The sequence below is a fragment of the Eschrichtius robustus genome, chromosome 3 (genome assembly GCF_028021215.1).
Source record: "Eschrichtius robustus isolate mEscRob2 chromosome 3, mEscRob2.pri, whole genome shotgun sequence".
Taxonomy (NCBI): Eukaryota; Metazoa; Chordata; class Mammalia; order Artiodactyla; family Eschrichtiidae; genus Eschrichtius; species Eschrichtius robustus.
The window spans coordinates 38,547,712-38,554,503 of NC_090826.1; positions in this window are offsets into that span (position 1 = coordinate 38,547,712).

Below are 6,792 nucleotides of genomic sequence, written 5' to 3' on the forward strand. Positions count from 1 at the left end.
GAAAGATAACAAGAAAATTTCTTAATACTTGGAACTAAAGAATACACTTCTAAATAATCCATTGGTCAAAGAGGAAGTTTCAAGGGAAAAAATACATTGAACTGGATGAAAATGAAAATACAACAAAATTTGTGGGACACAGCTACAGCAGTGTGGAGAGGAAAATTTGTAGCATATGTTAAAAAAGAGGAAAAATGTCAAATCAATAATGTAATCTCCTACCTCAAGAATCTAGAAAAAGAAGAGCAAAATAAACCCAAAGCAAGCAAAAGGAAGGGAAAAATGAAGACAAGAGCAGAAATCAATGAAATTGAAAATTGATTAACAGGTCTCAGTTGATCACTGACTGAATGATGATATAGAGAAGTTAATGCCACTGAAAGAAAAGTTTAATGTTACTACTCACAGTTCCCCTACAGAGGGGAGGCATAGCACACTATGCAAGACCATGGGGGAAGCACCAGTATTGGTCAGGAGGCAGAAAGGAGTGAGGGGCACAATCTTTATTGGGGTTTCCACAGGAAAGACACAGCAGGGCAGGAAAACAGTTTAGGATTGGCTAATTTGAATAATTCTAGTGGGCTTTGGTCTGTTCCTGGTCATCTGGTACTTGGCCCTGGGTGATTTAGGGCAGGGAAAATATTGGCTTGGAGTATGAGGGTTAAATAAAGGAAGTGGTTGGCATATAGACTTGGGATTGGTTGAACAGTCTGTAATATGATTTTCACATGCCTGCAAAAGCTAGGTTGCAAGGGAGATGTAAACAACTTTAATCATTAGTTTGTCCCTGTGATTAATGGGTGCCAAATAGACAAATGTAAAATCTAAGAAAACATAGTAAGAACAAAAGCAGAAAAGCAATAGAGAAAATCAGTGAAACAAAGAGCTGATTGTTTGAAAAGATCAATCTGATAAATCTCTCATAAGACTGCCAAGAAAAAAGAGAGAAGACACAAATTACTATGGATGAAATAAGGAATATCACTACAGATGCTCAGACATCAAAAAAATAGTAGGGGAACACTATAAGTTCTACACACATAAATTTAACAACTGGAACAAAATGGACCAATTCCTCAAAAAAATACAAACTACCACAACTTATCCAATATGAAATAGATAATTTGAATAGTTCTATAACTATTAAGGAAATTGAATTCCTACTTTCAAATCCCATAAAAGAAATCTCCAGGCATAGATGATTTCACTAGAGAATTCCACCAAACATTTAAAGAAAAATTAATACTAATTCTACACAATAGCTTCTAGAAAATAGAAGAGAAGGAAACACTTCCTAATTCATTTTATGAAGTTAGTATTACCCTGATACCAAAACCAGACAAAACAGTACAAAAAAAAGAAACTATAGATTAATATCCCTCATGAATGTAGATTCAAAAATTCTTAACAAAATATTAGCAGATAGAATTCAACAATCTATAAAAAGAATCATATACTATAACCATCCAGGGTTTATTTCAGGGATGCAAAGCCAGTTCAATATTCAAATATCAATTAATGTAATCCACCATATTAGCAGGCTAAAGAAGCAAAGTCACATGATCTTATCAATTGATACAGAAAAAGCTTTTGACAAAATTCAACAGCTATTCATGATAAAACTTCCCAGAAAAATGGGAATAGAGGGGAACTCCTCAATTTGTTAATGAACATCAACAAAAAACCTACTGCTAATGTTACACATAATGGTGAAAGACAATGTTTTCCCCTATGATTGGAACAAGACAGGATGTCTTCTTTTGTCACTCTCACTCAACATAGTGCGGGAAGTTCTAGCCAGTGCAATAAGGCAAGAAAAGTAAATAAAAGGCATACACACTAGAAAGAGAAATAAAAGTGTCCCTAAATGCAGATGACGTGATTGTTTACGGAGAAAATCCCAAGGAATCTACCAAAAAGCCTCTTAGAACTAATAAGTGAGTTCATCAAGGTCACAGAATACAAAATAAACATACAAAAATCAATTGCATTTCAATATACTAGCAATGAACACGAGGAAAACAAAAATAAAAATACAATACCATTAACAATCACTCAAAAAAAAAAAACTTAGGTGTAAATCTGAAAAAGCATGTACTGTACAGGATTTGTATACTGAAAACTACCCAATGCTGGTGAATGAAATAAAACAAAATCTAAATAAATGGAGAGACATACTGTGTTCACAGACTGGTAGATTCAACACAGTAAACATGTCAATTCTTTCCAAATTGATAAACAGGTTTAATGAAATTCCTATCAAAATCACAGCAAGAGTTTTTTGTAAACATAGATAAGATTATTCTCAAATTTATTCAGAAAGGCAAAGGAACTAGAATAGCTAAAACAAATTTGAAAAAGAAAATAAAGTGGGAGGGATCAGTCTACCCAATTTCAAGACAAATACCTACAGTTATCAAGACTGTGTAGGGGCTTCCCTGGTGGCACAGTGGTTAAGAATCCACCTGCCAATGCAGGGGACACAGGTTCAAGCCCTGGTCCAGGAAGATCCCACATGCTGCAGAGCAACTAAGCCTGTGTGCCATAACTACTGAGCCTGTGCTCTAGAGCCCGCGAGCCACAACTACTGAGCCTGTGTGCCGTAACTACTGAAGCCCGTGTGCCTAGAGCCCGTGCTCCGCAACAAGAGAAGCCACTGCAATGAGAAGCCCGCACACCACAACGAAGAGTAGTCCCCGCTCACCACAACTAGAGAAAGCCCACATGCAGCAAGGAAGACCCAACACAGCCATAAATAAATACATAAAGAAAATAAATTTATAAAAAAAAAAAAAGACTGTGTAGTACTGGTGGAGGAATAGACACATAGATCAATGAAACAGAATAGAGATCCCAGAAATGTACCCACAAATATGCCCAATTGATTTTTGACAGAGGTACAAGAGCAATTCAATGAAGGAGAGATAGCCTTTTCAACAAATGGTTGTTGAAATAAATGTCTAGGCCCAAATGGAGCCACTCCTGCTCGTGGTGACACAGAAATTTAGATAACCTTCATGTCCCCGTAGATGTTCCACTTCAACAGAAACACACTATATCATCAGCCAATCCCCAAATGTCAAGCCAGCTCTGGGCTCTATACTTATTTCCTGTTCCTTCTCACCCCAAATGGGGTTGACTATGTGGCCCCAGTCAATCAGATATTTTCTATTTTTCTCTTCCTGTTCATTATTCTTTATCTTATAAAAGCTTCCTGTCTTTTGCTCCATTTAGCAGTTTTCTGAATGGCTACTGTCTGCTTCATGAAGTGTTAAATTAAGTTTGTATCACCTAAATTATCTTCTTTAATCGTTTTTTAACATGGTGCTAGAGCAATTGAACATCGATAGGCAAAGCAATGAGTCTCTACCTAAATATAACACATTATACAAAAATTAACTCAAAATGGATCACATATTTGAATGCAAAACATAAAACTTAAAACTTTTATGAAAAAACATAGGAGAAAATCTTTGGGATCTAGGGTTAGGTCAAGTGTTCTTATTTTTTTTATTTTAAACCTTTTTTTTTTTTTTTTGGCCACGCCATGCACCTTGCAGGATCATAGTTCCCTGACCAGGCATGGAACCCGGGTCCCTGCAGTGAGAGCACTAAGTCCTAACCACTGGACCATCAGGGAACTCCCAGGTCAAGTGTTCTTAAAGTTGACACCAAAATCATGATCCATAAAAAGGAAAAACTGGGGACTTCCCTGGTGGCACAGTGGTCAAGAATCAGCCTGCCAACGCAGGGGATACAGGTTCGATCCCTGGTCCAGGAAGATCCCACATGCCGCAGAGCAACTAAGCCCGTGGGCCACAACTACTGAGCCTGCACGCCCCAACTACTGAAGCCCGTGCACCCTAGAGCCCGTGTGCTGCAACAAGAGAAGCCACCGCAATGAAAAGCCCGCACACCAAAACAAAGAGTAGCCCCCACTCGCCGCAACTAGAGAATGCCCATACGCCGCAACTAGAGAATGCCCACGCGCAGCAACAAAGACACAGCGCGGCCAAAAAAAAAAAAAAAAAAAGTTCAATGTCATTAGCAACTAGAGGAATGCAAGTTAAAATCACAACAATATATCACTTGACACTTACCAGAACAGCTAAAGTAAAAAATAGTGACAACACCAAATTTGCGAGGATGCGGAAAAACTGGATCACTCAAACATTGTTGGTGGGAATGCAAAATGATACAGCCACTCTGGAAAACAATTTGTGAGTTTTTTAAAAAAAAACTAAACATACAAATACTCTACAGCCTAGCAATTGCACTCCTGGGCATTTATCCCAGAGAATAGACTTATGTTTACACAAAAATCTGCAAATGAATGCTTGTAGCAGTTCATAATAGCAAACACTGGAAACAACCTAGATGTCCTTCAACCTGTGACTAGCTAAATAAACTGAGGTACATCCACACCACAGAATACCATTTAGCAATATTAAGAAACATATTGATATACATACGCTCAACAATCTAGATGAATCTCTGGAGAATCATGCTGAGTGAAAAAAGCCAATTTTAGAAAGTTACTATTATATGATTCCATTTATATAACATTCTTGAAATGACAAAGCTATAGAAATGGAGAATAGATTACTAGTTACCAGGGATTAAGGAAGGGGTAGAAGTGAGAGGGAGAAGGAAATGCGTGTGGCTATGAAAGGGCAACATGAGGGATTCTCAGGAGGTGATGGAAATGTTCAGTATCTTGACTGCATTTTTGTCAATAACCTGGTCTTGATGTCATACTATAGTTCTGCAAAATGTTACCATTAGGGGAAAAGGAGTAAAGGGTAAAGGGTACATGGGATCTCTCTGTATTATTTCTTACAATTGCATGTGAATCTGCAATTATCTTAAAAATTTAATAATATAATTAAAAAATCAGTAAGAAATTATCCCCTGCCCCACCCCAGGCAAATAATAATAGTTATCATCAGAGGCAGATTTACCATAAAGCTAAAGGTAAGCTTCAGGGCCGACCTGCACAGACCCTGGGGGTCCCAGAAGTTACTGGGGATTTGTAATCAGTGTTCTAATTGGGGAGAAGCCAGATTGCAACAGGAAGACTTTCTGATAAATTGCCTAGAGGTTTCAGAATAAAGGGACCTAAATTTCCAAGATTCTGTAATTTTAAAAATCTCATTCTAAATAAATATTAATGTGTACCTAATTTTAGAAGGTCTCAATAAGTACTTACAAAAGCTTCAGTCCCCACAAAACTTGGCTCAGCCCCTCCTTACCATGCCATGGTGACTAAGAACAGGGACTCTAAATTCAGATCCTGGGTATTCTCACTAGGTGTGTGACCTTAGATTAGTGTCTCTGAGCATTTCTTCATCTGTAAAATAGGGATGATAAATGGAATATTGCCTGCCATATCAGTAAACAAAGGGTGTAACAGTCATCAGCGATTGCAGCCATGCAGCCAACACCGAAGGGGGTGAGCCCTGAGGGAACTCAGGAAGGAAACAAAGAATACCTGCCATCTAGCAGCCTTCAGACTGCAGCCCCTCCCTAAGGTGAGCCCTGAGGAAACTCAGGATGTGAAAGCACAGGATACTGGACCCAGATAGCTAAGGTGCATATCAAAGGAATGATTTCATTGAGCCCAGAATCTTACATCTTCCCATATATAGAAAAGTGCTAAATTCCTTAACTTGCGATTTCTGGTTTTCTTTTATTAGTAGTAATCTTTTGATGTTCCAGACTACCTGCCCTTTGTTGCAAAACTCCTATGCATCCTAGCTCCCCCCTCGCCTCCTCAGAGCAGTTCTCTCAGGGTTACTTGAGATGCTGCCTCCTGGGCTTGAAGTCCTAAAAATTCCCGCCAAATAAAACATAACTCTCAACTTTTTGGTTGTGAATGATTTTTAGCCCACAGGGACAATGATAAACTTACCTTACCGTTGTGAGCATTAAATGAATTATTATAACTAAGAAGCTTAGAAGTGCCTGGCAGTAAATGCTATGTGTATACCCTTACTATTATTAGTGAGCACCTGGGTTGTGCCTGGCATTATACTGAGAATTTTAAGCACATTAATTTAATTCTCAGAATAGCCAAAGTACTAACATAATGTACATTTTCGGTATGAAGTAATTGACGTTTTGAGAGACTGAGTCTACAGGTAGACTGAGTGTATAGGATTAGGCCTGACTCCAAAACCACACTACCACCAACACGGTTTTCCCTAGGAAAGGAAGGTAGCTTCCTACAAGACACCCCAGACCTTAAATTCACGTCCCCTGGGGGCTTTCACTGCCTTAGCCGACCACGTAGTAGGGAGTCCAGGCGGAAAAACTCCCTCCACCCGCGGCGGGGGAGGTGGGAAGAAGAGGGCCGGGAGGAGCGACATCTGACTCCAACCTCGACCTCCTCTCCAGGTCCGGCACAAACACACACACAGACACACACAGACACACACACACACACGCACGCACACGTGCCTCCTTCCTCAGCCTTCCGCACACAGGGGCAGGTCCTCCGCTGCCCCGTCGGAGGTAAACTGTCACTTCAGCTGCCGTCCGGGAAGCTCACCGGCCTCCCGCAAACGGCAGTGGACCGGAGCCGGAGTCCAGCCCGCGGGTGCAAAAACCCTGCGGGCGCGGTCGCCCCGCCCACTTCGCCCAACGGCTCCCGCCACTGCAGGCCCCGCCCTACCTCTTAAGTCCCTCCTCCTCGCTCGTCCGTTTAGCCTACCCAGCTCCAGAGTCCAGGCCTCTCAGCGACCACAGCGCTAGGCCTGCCCCCGTCCTTGGGTCGCGAGCGCCGAAGTCATC